This window comes from Pantherophis guttatus, chromosome 7 (assembly GCF_059756535.1).
Source record: "Pantherophis guttatus breed Tessera chromosome 7, ASM5975653v1, whole genome shotgun sequence".
NCBI classification, from domain to species: domain Eukaryota; kingdom Metazoa; phylum Chordata; class Lepidosauria; order Squamata; family Colubridae; genus Pantherophis; species Pantherophis guttatus.
This window is the reverse complement of record NC_142069.1, coordinates 62,220,984-62,235,646: the sequence shown is the minus strand read 5'-3', so window position 1 is coordinate 62,235,646 and position 14,663 is coordinate 62,220,984. Positions and strand designations below refer to the sequence as shown.

Below are 14,663 nucleotides of genomic sequence, written 5' to 3'. Positions count from 1 at the left end.
TACTCTCACCACTGTCCACCTGTGGCTGCGTGGACGTGCTTGGCCCCGGCCCTATCTCTTGCCCTTCGGCGGACACTGAAGGCATTGCCAAAGAGGAGGGTCCTGGAGAGGGAGGTCTTGCCAACTCATCTCCTTCACTCTCGGAGTCCTCTCCTGCCAATGACACAGGCTCAGGTAACGGAGCCACAACAACTATGTATAACTACTGGAGCAAGGCCCAGGAGCAGGGATTAATTTGCTATAAATCAGAGACCCCTGTCAGACTTAATGTGTCAGTAGGGCAGGATTAGCCCAAACCAACCGACCCCAAAAATCCAAGTTATATTTTCTAAATTACACAGTAGCCTTAAAGCAAGGCTCCCAACCCCTAAAGCTGGTACTGGATGTATGTGCTGCAATGGACAAAGTTGTGGAGACGTCGTGTGGTAGCCAGAACTGGAAGGAGGCATATAAGTCTAACCATAAATATCTTTGTCAACGGAAATGAATTGGAACTATGGAAATCCAGACCAATTCAGTCCGTGTGGTGCACGAATTGATTGTACCGGTTGGGGATGCCTGTGCGACTACACTGGCGGAGGATACGGGGTGTACACAGACACCTCTCAGAATTCCGCCGAGTGTCTGGGACCAACAAAGTCTCTTTCCAGGTAGCCAGAAACCACCCATCTCAACTCAGTTATGGTATAGGAATTGATGGAACTGGAAAAGACCCAAAGACATTCATCACTATTAGAATACAGACAATACATGATGGAGAAATCAAATCGTTAGGATGGTCGGTTTACAATAATCTTAGAAGGATAGAACAACCACTCCTGGTTAGTCCAAAAGCTGTCAACTTGTTTGTAGAAATGGCTGAAGAAGTGGCCAAAACGCTGACAGCAAAGAATTGGTTTGTGTGTGGTGGTACAAATATGGGTGAACATTGGCCATGGGAAGCCTTGGAAGCAAGCCCTGAAGTATTTAATAACCTATCTCAGGCAGGAAATATTTCAGCCTGTACTCGCTTCTCTGGTATTGTATGGACATTATCAACAAACCTGGCCGGGCAAAATTGTTTTATGAGAAATCATACTAACCCCATGGGAGACTTGATCTGCCTAGGAGTATGGGACCAGGAATATAAAGGTTGGATTTCCTCTGACAATGTCACAGAGCCGGGAAAATTCAAACGCACCCTCCTTTCCTATTGTCAGCCTCTGCTTTTTCCTGCTTTGGCTGCCATGGTAACGGGGGAGGGTGGCCTTGAGTTATAGCATACTGTACAGAGAAACGCAAGTGAATCCTAAGATATAGTGTTGCATCTTTGAAGCTGCTATTGGGTCAACGGCAATGGCATTCCTGATTGATGACACTGCCAGACGTGTACTTCCACCTGAACCCTGGGAGACCTTTGGATTGGATGACTTACGTTGGACAGTGGGAGGGAATGCTTTCTATCTGTAATTTTCATGCTCTTGTCTCAGATTCTGCTTTTCTTTGGTTGCGATCACTTTATTTTCCAGTAAAAGTACCTGCTTCTATAAACAGTGGAGTTTGGGTCATTCTTTCTTGAACTTTGAAGGAAGCATACCTGACATTAAGCAGAATCTCATTTCTCCAGCCAGCCCAGATAACTACCAAGGGGGCTGAACCCAAAATATGTCTGATCAAGAGAGTGATGGAGATCAGATGGGGGCTTCTGGCTCTACAATAACTTCACTTCAAGCAGAAAAGGAAGCTACGGAGTGGATGGAAAAAATTTGGTTGAGAGAGGAGCCAGAGGAAGCCAGATGGTCGAGGGGAGTAGGAAGGCTGCCAGACCTGGCGAGGACCCCCCAAGGAGTAACCAGCTCCAGACGTCGTAAGGGAGAGGCAGTGTGGCTGCAAGAGCAAAAGGATTGCTCATGATTGCTCAGGCTATGCAACTCCTCCATGATGCCAAAGAAAGCCGGAAAAACCATGAGTCTTATGTATTCTCTGGTGGGAAGGGAGGAGACTACAGAAGAGACTGCTTGTGGGGGAGAGGAAGAGGAAGCTGGGGAAGGAACATTTCAGGCTTCTGGGACCCAAGTGAGGGATGCAGCAGCCCAGGGACCCCCAGCCTTGCAGGTACCACCCCGGAGACGCAAAAAGCCAAAAATTCCCCCCCTAACCAAAAAGTATGGATGGAATACGAAGACCTTGGGGCTTTTCCTGACCCAAGTGTGGAACCACATGCAGGACTGAGGGGAGGACTACCTGTCAGATGCGGCACAAGTGAGATGCATCACGAATGCCGTAGAGGGAGTGGCAGCTGAACAGATGGTGGTCCTCCACAATAACAACTCCCCCTTGCTGAGAAACCACAACCTGTTCATGGGGGCCCTTAGGAGGTGGTTTGAAGACCAACTACAGTTGCAAGAAAAAGTATGTGAATCCCTTGGGACTACGTGGAGTTTTGCATGAATTGGTCATAAAATGTGCTCTGAACTTCATCTAAGTCACAACAATAGAAAAACACAGTCTGCTTAAAATAATACTACACAAACATTAAATGTTGCCATGGTTTAATGGAACATAACATGTAAACATTCACAGTGCAGGGAGGAAAAAGTATGTGAGCCCCTAGCCTAATGACTTCTCCAAGAGCTAATTGGAGCCAGGGGTGAGCCAACCTTGACTCCAATCAGTGTGATGATATTGGATGTGTTGCTGACAGCTGTCCTGCCCTTTAAAAACACACACCTGTTTTGGGTTTACTGGTTTCAAGAAGCACTGTCTGATGTGAACCATGCCTCGCAGAAAAGAGCTCTCAGAAGACCTACGATCAAGAATTGTTGACTTGCATGAAGCTGGAAAGGGTTACAAAAGTATCTCCAAAAGCCTTGATGTTCATGTGTCCATGGTAAGACAGACTGTCTACAAATGGAGAAAGTTTAGCACTGTTGCTACTCTCCCTAGGCGTGGTCCTCCTGTAAAAATGACTGCAAGAGCACAGCGCAGAATGCTTCATGAGGTAAAGAAGAATCCTAGAGTGTCAGCTAAAGACCTACAGAAATCTCTGGCACATGCCAACATTTTTGTTGACACATCTACAATAAGGAAAACATTAAACAAGAATGGAGCACATGGGAGGACACCACGGAGGAAGCCATTGCTGTCCAAAAAAAAATATTGCAGCACGTTTGAAGTTTGCGAAAGAGCACCTGGATGTTCCATAGCACTACTAGCAAAATATACTGTGGACAGATGAAACCAAAATTGAGTTGTTTGGGAAGAACACACAACACTATGTGTGGAGAAAAAAAGGCACAGCACACCAACATCAAAACTTCATCCCCACTGTAAAACATGGCGGAGGGAGCATCATGATTTGGGGCTGCTTTGCTGCCTCAGGGCCTGGACGGATTGTTGTCATTGATGGGAAAATGAATTCCAGAGTTTATCAAGACATTTTGCAGGAAAACGTATGACCATCTGTCTGCCAACTGAAGCTCTGCAGAGGATGGGTGATGCAACAGAACAATGACCCAAAGCATACAAGTAATTCAACAAAAAAATGCCTTCAACAGCACAGAATATGCCTTCTGGAGTGGCCCAGTCAGAGTCCTGACCTCAACCCGATTGAAATGCTGTGGCATGACCTTAAGAGAGCGATTCACACCAGACATCCCAAGAATATTGCTACACTGAAACAGTTTTGTGAAGAGGAGTGGTCCAAAATTACTCCAGATTGTTGTGCAGATCTGATCTGCAACTACAGGAAACGTTTGGTTGAGGTTATTGCTGCCAAAGGAGGGTCAACCAGTTATTAAGTCCAAAGGTTCACATACATTTTCCTCCCTGCAGTGTGGATGTTTACATGTTATGTTCCATTAAACCATGGCAACATCTAATGTTTGTGTAGTATTATTTTAAGCAGACTGTGTTTTTCTATTGTTGTGACTTAGATGAAGTTCAGAGCACATTTTATGACCAATTCATGCAAAACTCCATGTAATCCCAAGGGATTCACATACTTTTTCTTGCAACTGTAGCTGAGCGGAAGGCAAGACTCTGAATGAAGGGTATCCAGCAGGGCCGGAGATCAGTGGCAGAATACACCCAAGAGTTCCGCGAGCTGGCACCTTTCATGACAGGGCGGTCTGAAGCGGCCCTACTGGAGAGTTTTAAGGATGGGTTGAATGAAGACGTCTACAAAGACTGTAGAGCACGGGGGGTCCCCGAAGATTTGCAGAGTTGGTACGTAGTAGCTGAGGACATGGAGATCGATCTGGCCTGAAGCCGACTCCGAGGGGGCCCTACAGGGGATCTGTCATCCTCCTACTACTGCAAAGGAGCATCAAAGATGACCGGGGGGAGAGCGGAATTCAAATCCAAGTCAAGTTCCTTCACATGCTTCAAGTGCGGCAAGGAAGGTCATCGGGCTGCTGAGTGTTTCTCCAAGCCAGTGCCAAAATCTACCAGCTCGGGGCCAAAGAAGGCTGACAAAGCACCCGCAAAAGCCCGCGAAACTGCCCTGAAAGGGGAAGTTGCGTTCGCTCTCCGAAACCAGGGTGAGTTGGGAACTCCGACCACCGCGGACGACAACGAGACGGACTCCGACTCCGATTCCGATGATCTGGTGAGTCACACTGAGGGCCCCATGCTCGTTCCCATAGAAATAAGGGTGCCGTCCACAGGGGCACATACGTAGATGCTAGACCTATTAGACTCTGGGTGCACCAGATGCATAATCAGCCCGAAAGTGGTGGAGAAAATGGGCCTGAGGCTAAAAATGTTAAGAAGGCCCATTGCATTCTGTCAGCTGGACGGATTGATAGCAGGAGGGGGCCCAGCCAGTTTTGTGACTGAACCCATTGAAATGCAATTGGGGGATCACGTAGATGGAACCCATGTGTTAACTGGAAGACGGAGGTTTTGCGCGTCTGCACCAGAAACCTGAGACTAGAAAGGGAAGAACCCCCCCTTGAGGACGGAGTAGAACACGAAGGGGTGGAGGTGGCAATAGGTCATATTGAAGGGGAGGAGAAGATTCCAAAGGAGTAATGGGATCTCCGAGAAGTTTTTAGCGAAAGGGCCTCGAATGTGCTGCCCCCCCACCACAGAGCTACGGACTGTACCATTGAAATACTCCCTGTAAAGCTCCCTAAGCCAAAGATCTACCCTATGACCCCTCCAGAACTGGGGGACTTACGAAAGTTCATTGACAAAAACCTGGAACGGGGTTTTATCCAACCACCCAGACCAAGGGTGGTGGTGCCGGTACTGTTCTGGGAAAAGAAAGATGGCTCCTTTTATCTGGTAGTTGATTATAGGAACCTGAACGCCATTTGCATGGAAAAAGTCTACCCCCTGCCGCTCATGAAGGTCATGCTAGCCCACCTAGGAAAGGGGAAGATTTTCACCAAACTCGACTTACGAGAGGCATACTACAGAGTGCGAATTAAGGAAGGAGATGAATGGAAAACAGCATTTAACTGCCCCCTTGGATGTATCCAGTCTCTCCCTTTTGGACTACAAGGAGCCCCTGCTGTGTTCATGCAATTGATCAACGAAGTATTGCATGAGCACCTGTATAAAGGGGTGCTGGCCTATTTGGATGACATTCTTAGCTACTCTGAGAACATGGCCGACCATGTAAAATTGGTACGGACTGTCCTGAAAAAACTCAGGGCTGCTGAACTGTATGCCAAGCTCTCCAAGTGCGAATTCCACAAAAGCAAAATTGACTATCTTGGATATCGCATATCGCATGAAGGAATAGAGATGGATCCTGGAAAAGTCCAGGCTGTATTGGAATGGGCTGCGCCACACACCCGCAAACAACTACAGAGTTTTTTGGGATTTGCTAACTTCTATAGACAGTTCATCCCCTCATTCGCAAAAATTGTGCAACCAATAACAAATCTCCTGAAAACAAAAGGTGAAATAAAACGAAAGCCCTCCCAGGCCCTTAAGTGGACTATGGACTGTCAGGCGGCATTCGAAAAGCTAAAACGGTTGTTTGCTCAAACCACGAGCGACGTGGCAGTAGGAGCAGTACTTCTGCAAAAGAATGCAGAAGGGAAATTACAACCCTATGCCTATACATCCCGTAAATTGTTGGAGACCGAAAGGAGATGGGCCATATGGGAGAAGGAAGCTTTTGCAGTACGCTGGGCATTGTTAATGTGGAGACAATTTCTTGAAGGAGCTAAGCATCCTTTTGAAGTTTGGACTGACCATAAAAACCTGGAGGCATTGAAAACACCGCGTTAGCTGTCATCAAAGCAAGTTCGCTGGGCTAAGCACTTCAAATGTTTTAATTTCACTTTACGCTACCTTCCCGGTGGAAAGAACTTCATGGCTGATGCACTTTCCAGATTGCCTCAATACAACAGTACCAAGGAGGAAGTGGTTTGCCCGATCATCCCTGCAACCCAACTGGCGGCACCAGTGACTACTAGAGTGCAAGCGAGGGGTGATCCAGCCCTCTCAGGCAATTTGCGTCAGAAACTACAAGAAGCTCTGAAAACTGACAAGTGGTTTCAAACCCACTCGAATGAATGTATACTTCGTGATTGACTAGCTTGGGTTGGAGCCAACTTGTATGTTCCTGCCAGTTTAAGAGTAACAGTATTGCAGCATGCTCATGACGCCAAGGTGGCGGGACATTTTGGATTTGTTAAAACTCTCCATCTCATTAAAAGATAATTCTGGTGGCCCGCACTCAAAAAGGACATAGAGGCATATGTAGCTAGCTGCCCAATGTGTGCCTCAGCTAAGAGACCTCCGGGGAAGCCACCTGGTCTACTTCAGAGTGTGGCGAGGCCAAATGCCCCTTGGAAAGAGATATCCATAGATTTTATTGTAGACCTGCCGAATAGTGAAGGGTGCACAGTCATATGGGCAGTAACTGATTTGTTTTCCAAACAATTGCATTTCATCCCATGTCCTAAGATCCCTTCAGCTAAAACCCTTGCAAAAATGTTTATTCAACATGTTTATAGGTTACATGGTGCTCCGAAATTTATAATCTCCGACAGGGGTGTACAATTTACATCCAACTTTTGGAAGGAGTTTCTAATGTTGATAGGCTCCGCCCAGGGGTTAAGCTCCACCCACCACCCCCAGACAAATGGGGCTTGTGAGAGAACCTATTCCGTGTTAGAACAGTATCTGAGATGTTACATAAATTATCAGCAAGATAACTGGGTGGACTTATTGCCATTTGTGGAGGTGGCATATAATAACTCCATACATAGCAGCACAGGGTTCACTCCGTTCAAGGTGGCTTCTGGCCAAGAGTTTGTACCAATCTCAGAGCTACCTCAAAATGACCCACAGAACCCCTCTTTGATTGATTGGATTGACCAGTTATGAAGGACTTGGGCAGTAACTCGAAAAGCTCTAGATGAAGCGCATTGAGCACATAAAAGCCCAAACCGATAAAAAGCGGTGCCCAGCACATGAAGTGGGGGACATGGTTTACCTCTCTACCAAGTATTTACAAACCCCCCAAAAGTCAAAGAAGCTTGGACCCAAGTATGTGGGCCCTTTCCCAATTATTCGAATCATTCATCCAGTCACGGTTGAATTGGAGTTGCCAAAAAATTTGCGACGAATTTACCCCGTGTTTCATGTCAGCTTGCTGAAACCGGAACATTCATCCCCTTTACGTTCGGACCAAGAGCCTTCTCCTGTCCCCATACTGATTGAAGGGGAACAACATTTTGAGATTAAGGAGATATTGGACTCCAGGAAGCATCACGGTAAAGTGCAATATCTGGTGGCCTGGAAACATTTCCCATGTCTAAAGCTGAATGGGTGAAAAAATGTGATGTCTGGGCGCCAAAGAAAGTACAGTTGTTTCACACCAAATATCCTGATAAACCCTGATTTCTATATATGTATATTGAATTGTTACCTCCTTTCTCCTCTCTTTCAGGCATAAGGGTTTCCTTCCTTTTGAAGGGGGGCCGAATGTCAGCCTCCGCTTTTTCCTGCTTTGGTTGCCATGGTAATGGGGGAGGGGGGCCTTGAGTTATAGCATGCTGTACAGAGAAACAAAAAGTGAATCCTAAGATAATAGTGTTGCATCTTTGAAGCTGCTATCGGGGCAACGGCCACGGCATTCCTGATTGATGACACCGCCAGACGTGTGCTTCCACCTGAACCCTGGGAGACCTTTGGATTGGATGATTTACGTTGGACAGTGGGAAGGGATGCTTTCTATCTGTAATTTTTGCGCTTTTGTCTCAGATTCTGCTTTTCTTTGGTTGCAATCACTTCATTTTCCAGTAAAAGTACCTGCTTCTATAAACAATGGAGTTTGGGTCATTCTTTCTTGGACTTTGAAGGAAGCATACCTGACACCTATCTTTTTTTAAAAAAAAAAGTTTTACTTTAGATTAAAATAAAAAAAACAACATAAAAATATCATCCTTACAAACAATTATAGACAGCATCTCAATCGGTTAAAATCATTTCGTGCTTACAATTTTCCAAATCTCATCATATAACAATTATTCTTTACTTGAACTGAAGATAAATATTTAAACATTTCATATATGTTATCTCATCTCCATACTTTTTTGTCAAACCATTGATAAAATATCTCCCATATCAAATAATATTGTTTATCTTCCTGTTCTCTTATTTCAAATGTCAATCTACTCATTTCAGCACAGTGCAACATTTTCATAATAATTTCTTCATCAGTAATTATTTTCTCTCCTTTCCAGTTTTTGGCAATACAATTCTGGCCGCTGTTAAAATGTTCACAATTAAGTACTGTAATTCTTTATTAAATGTCTCTGGTAAAATTCCTAATAAAAATATCTCTGGTTTAAAGTCAATATGTCTCTTTGTCATTTTTTCCAACCACGTATGTATCTTAGTCCAAAATCTCCTTGCTTCCACGCATGTCCACCACATATGGTAATACGATCCTGGAGTTTGACGACACTTCCAACATTTCTCTGATTTATTCTTAAACATTCTGGCTATCCTCGTCGGGGGTAAATGCCACCTGTAAAACATCTTATACAAATTCTCTTTATATGCTGTCGACATTGTCATTTTATAATTATGTGACCACAATTTTTTGCCATTTCTCTAAATCAATACTATAACCAAAATTCTTCCCCAAGCTTAACAGCATGATGAAGGAATGGGTTGCTCCAGACAACATGTACTGGATATGTGGGAACCTGGTGTATGAGAGACTGCCCCTTAACTGGTCTGGGTCTTGTGTATTGGGATGGATTAAGCCATCCTTCTTCCTTCTGCCGATTCAGTCTAGGCAGGTGTTGGGGGGGTCCCAGTATATTACCTAATGGGTTGACATAGGTGCAGATGGGATGTGGACACTGTATTCTCTAAGTTCCCTTGCAAAGAGGTGGCACAATACAAAAAATCCACTATCTGGGACTCAGAACGAATAGTGTGGACTTACAGACAGGCCACTTGGGCAGAGGATGGCTCCTATGGATACAGAACTCCAATCTATATGCTGAATCGGATCATCCGCTTGCAAGCAGTATTAGACTTGGCTGGTCAAAGGATTGATAAGGCCCTAAACATCTTGTCTGACACTACAGACAGAATTTGGATAGCGGTCTATCAAAATCGCTTGGCATTAGATTATCTCTTGGCCAAAGAAGGTGGTGTGTGTGGGAAGTTTAACCTCTCTAACTGCTGCCTTCAAATTGACGAGACAGGGAAGGTTATCAAACAGTTGACCACTGAAATGAGACAGCTTACTCATAATGCTGCTCAGGATTGGAAGGAGTTTGATTTCAACCAAATCTTTGGTTCATGGTTCCCCAAACTCCCTGGCCTCCAGGCCATCGTGGCTTTTATTGGATTGATTGCAGCCGGATGTGTGATTTTGCCATGTATCCTTCCCATTTTCATCTGTGCTATCTCCAATTCTCTATCTCTGCTCGTAGATAAAAGAGCTACGGCGCAGGCGATGGCTTGGTGGGAGTATGAGAAACTGTGCACAGCAGACGATACTGTGCCACTATACGAAACCCTGCCATTATGTGAAACTCCACAGTAATCCTGAGATTTAGGTGAAGTTTCAAAGGGGGGAATGAGGCAGGTGGGAAAAGACTCCCTAAAATTAGGGATCAATGCATTAAGAGCTTTAACAGAAATAAGAGCTTCGATGTTAATTTTTGGGAAAGTACAGGAAAGTTGCTAAATGTAACCCTATGCTTAATGACCTATGTACTACCTTGTTTTGTAACTGTATGATGGGTAAAGAATGGCCACCGAAAGTCACAGATGGTGTAAGATAATATCCTGAATGGAAGTATAACATGTTAACTTCTCCTTTTTACATATCCTGTTTATGAGTTATTAAGTGTGACAAAGTGTAACGCTCCAGTGAAGATAGAATTGCGAACTGTATAAAAGACCAACTCCGGGAGTAGATCGGGGTTCAGAATTTGACATGCTAATGCTCTGAACCTTTGCGCATATAAACCTGTGTTCTCCAACCTTCGTGGTCTTGTCTCCTGAAACAGTAACAAGGGTTTTCCCGCAACAGTTTTAACCTTTAACCTTACATGGCTTGCATCCATGGATTTTCAGAATACCCCTCCTCTGCTTCTTTCAACACAGGATGTTAAGAGGGGTGGAAGCATCCATGTAATAAAGATGCCCCTATGTTGCTTGTGTTTTGTAAAGCAATAGCATTCATCTTATTTTGACAAAATTTTGTGGCAGATAATAGACACAGTGTTTGCAGTTTTACTGTGTTTCATTGTGTTTTATTTTATAACTGGGAAAAGTGCTATGTAAAGTTATAAGCATTTCTATAAAAATAATAGTTTTCAAATGGACATCATACCCCAGAAAGGGCTACAACTTTTTATCTATTCCAAATTATATAAACAAAACATAAATGAATAAATTCTGTTTATAAATACCCTGGGGGATATTAAATGATCATTGCAAAAGAGTTCAAATAACTTATGCTATACTTGTTATACAGATGTTTTATGCTTATTAAAAATAAGCTTTGATGTGACACAATTGAACACCTCTTTCATTAAAGCAGCTATCATAAGTGATGCTTGCACAACTGCTTCTAAAACTGCTCATAGTTGCAACAGAACAACAGAACAGAATGACAGAGTTGGAAGGGTCCTTGGAGGTCTTCTTGCTCAGGCAGGAAACCCTGTATGATTTCAGACAAATGACTGTCCAATCTCTTCTTAAAATCTTCCAGGGTTGGAGCATTCACAATAGATTGTTCTATTGATTAATCGTTCTAATTTTCATTAGGAAATTTCTCTTTAGTTCTAAGTTTCTTCTCTCCTTTATTAGTTTCCATCCATTGCTTCTTGTCCTGCCGTTAGATGCTTTCGAACAGGGCCACCAACCTTTCGGACCTCAGGGACCACTAGATTCAAAATTTTAAATCCTGCGGACCACTAATACAAATACAGCACGCTGCTCACTGAAGCGCCTGGACTCCCAGTGACGGGATGGGGTCCTTCAGACATTTAGTTTGGCCACCTGTTTCTGTAACCTTAAACACTCAAAGAGTCATTTGGACCTGTTTCTCACAGAAAACAAAACACTGGGATCTCTCATCTCTCTCGCACCTCTTTGTCTCTCTCTCTCTCTCATCTCTCTCCCCTCCTCTTTCTCTCTCCCCCCTCTCTCTCATCTCTCTCCCCCCTTTCTCTCTCATCTCTCCCCTTCTCCCCCTCTCTCTCCCCGTCTCTCTCATCTCCTCTCTCTCCCCGTCTGTTTTCTCTCTCTCATCTCGCTCTTTCATCTCTCCCCCCTTTCTCTCATCTCTTTCTCTCTCCCATCTCTCTCTCATCTATCTCCCTCTGTCTCTCTCTCTATCTCTCCCCCTTTCTCTCTCTCTCTTTGTCTCTCTCATCTTTCTCTCATCTCTCCCCTCTCACTTTCTCTCATCTCTCTCCCCCTTCTCTCTCTCCCCATCTGTGTCTCTTTCTCTCTCATCTCTCTCCCCCCTCTCTTTCTCTCATCTTTCTCTCTCATCTCTTCTGCCCTCTTTCTCTCTCTCCTGTCTCTCTGTCTGTGTCTCTCTCTCCCCCCTCTGTCTTCTCTCTCTCTCATCTCTCTCCCCTCTGTCTTCTTTCTCTCTCATATCTTTCACTCATATTCTGATTCTCCAGCACTCTCTGGGTCTCGCAGGCACTTCTTTGGCCTTTGTTGGTGCTGGATGCACCTCGGTCACTCAGGGAGATGCATGACCTGCTCTCCACCCCAAGACACTTGCCCGACCCAGCTACAGCCAATGCTCCATGTCATAATGGGCTCCAGGAGAAGGGGACACCATCTTCCCCATTGTGAAGCACGCTAAATTTAACTGCACTGTGAGAGCAGCGCAGGTGCCAACAGCAGTGGTGGAGAGAAACGTCCAGGCCAGGCTGGGCCAGTGTCTCAAGGCTGAGAGGAAGTCGCGTGTCTCCCCAGGATACCGAGGTGCGTGGAGCACCAACAAGGGCCAGAAGAAATGCTCACAAGACCCAGCAACACATGAAACTTTGCTCCCGCTCTGGAATATGAAAAGAATCTTCATCCCCTGCTCTTCCCTTCTCAGGCCAGGCAAGGAGTGACAGGGAGGGTGAGGGGCAAGGACAGCCAGTGGTGGGATCATCTAACAGGAAACCACAGCAGGGGGAAGAAAGAGCCGCAGGTTGCCAACATCCGTTGCTTTGGCCCGCCTGTGCCACCACACACCCCCTTGCACCATTACCTCGTTCTGGCCGGCAAGGGCTGCACTACTCCTTGCACGTTGCACCACCTACAAAGTTGCAAGTTGCACATAGCTCCCTCTACGGTGGAGATTTCCAGTCCCATCACGAGCTGCCTGCCCGGTCCCATTTCCAGAGCTCTAGTCACAGGACTGGTCATTGGTCATCCCGGAGCAGCTTGGGTGCGCTGTGGACCACCAAAATTTTCTCACAAACCACCAGTGGTCCGCGGACCACCTGTTGGTGACCTCTGCTTTGGAAAATAGCTCGATACCCTCTTTTGTGGCAACCCCTGAGATATTGGAACACTGCTATCATGTCATCCCTAGTCCTTCTTTTCATTAAATTAGACATACCCAATTCCAGCAACCATTCTTTATACATTTTAGCCTCCAGTCCTCCAATTATCTTTATTGCTCTTCTCTGCATTCTTTCTAGAGTCTCAACATCTGTTTCACATCGTGGTGACCAAAACTGTATTCCAAGTGTTGTTTAGTTAATTTTTAAGATACCAAATACTTTTATAAAGGTTAATTGAATGTTAAGATGCTCTAATTTGTAAAGACCTGTCCTCAGATACTTCATTTTAACAAACTGTCACTGTCACCTCATACATGTCTTCATCTGAATTAATCTAAGCCAATGTTTTTTAAACTGTTTTTCTATCAGGACCCTTTCTCACTTTTATAAATTATGTAGGACCAGAAAAGAGTGTTATTGTATGAGTTGTATTTTATTGATATTTGCTATATTAAAAAATAAATTTGATGCATTCCCTGGTCCTACTGCTTGTCATGAATAATCAATGGGATTTTAATATTGTACTCTTTTTTTGGAATTGGACAACTTGTCATGGCCAACTTACCATGGCCAACTTACTACAGACAATTCACTGTGGCCAACTTGCCTCAGGCAACTCACCAGGGGACAACTCATCATGACCAACTTGCCATGAGACAACTCGCTGTGGAATAATTCAACAATTCAATTTAAAATAATTTAAAAATAATTTTAATTTTAATTCACCCATGGTGAGTTGTCCTGTGTTGAGTTTGCTATGGTGAGTTGTCCCGTGGTAAGTTAACCGTGGCAAGTTGGCCATTGTGAGTTGGCCATGACAAGTTGTTGTAGACCAACACTTTCTCAACATAATCTAGCAAATAATTTTAATTTTGCAGGCCCAAGGGTGTCATGGGGTACTCCAAAAGGACCACACTTTGATAAACACTGATTTAAGCAGTGTTATATGTTGTAAGCAATTTACAATATATAATCATAACAATAATATGTAAGAGCTTAAATAGTGTTTCCAAAAGAGTAACAGTGCAAGCAACTACTAGATGGGCAAATTTTAATGGTAAAATTGCAAGGGATGAAATTGAGAACTCAAAATAAATTCCTCATCCAAACAATAAATGTTTGGAAAGTTGGAAAATTCAGTTCAAGACAGGAGAACAATTTCAGACGTTAGTTCAGACAGTTTAGTTAACACTACCAAAACCCACCTTCCTAATCAGGTTTTCAGATATAATTCCTAAAAGGAACCTTCAGATGCCACTCCATCAGTTAGCTGATTTTTGAAGGACAGCAAATGGGTCTTCTTCATCCAACTCAAAATGAATAGAAATTTTCTCTATAAGAAAATCTACAAGCTAGTACTTCATGAACAAACATGGACCAGGCCATGACCAGTATTGCTTTCCAACAATGACCCATATAAAAATTGAAATACAATGTGTCTCCAGTACCTCAGGCTGTGAATTTTTAATTAAGACTCATTTCCTAGCAAGAAATCTTAGTATCAGGTTACAAATTACGGAGGCAATTTAATTAGAAGCACATTATGTAGTCATTTTAATTATGAGAAGGTATTTGTCTTTTTTTCTCCTCCATCATTAATAGTAGCTGGAGGGAAAATAACAACTAGAGAAATGTCACCAGGAGGGAGAATCTGGAAAGGGGGAGGAA

General features: G+C 44.1%; 1 protein-coding gene and 1 pseudogene across 1 annotated transcript in view; one reads left to right on the top strand and one right to left on the bottom strand.

The window, feature by feature from the left end:
- FOXP2 (forkhead box P2) overlaps window positions 1-14,663 on the bottom strand; it is a 1,221,669-nt gene that overhangs the window by 1,193,723 nt on the left and 13,283 nt on the right. The gene's annotated exons all lie outside the window — the stretch shown is intronic.
- The window catches only part of LOC148112889 (uncharacterized), a 36,556-nt pseudogene continuing 26,205 nt past the window's right edge, over window positions 4,313-14,663 (top strand).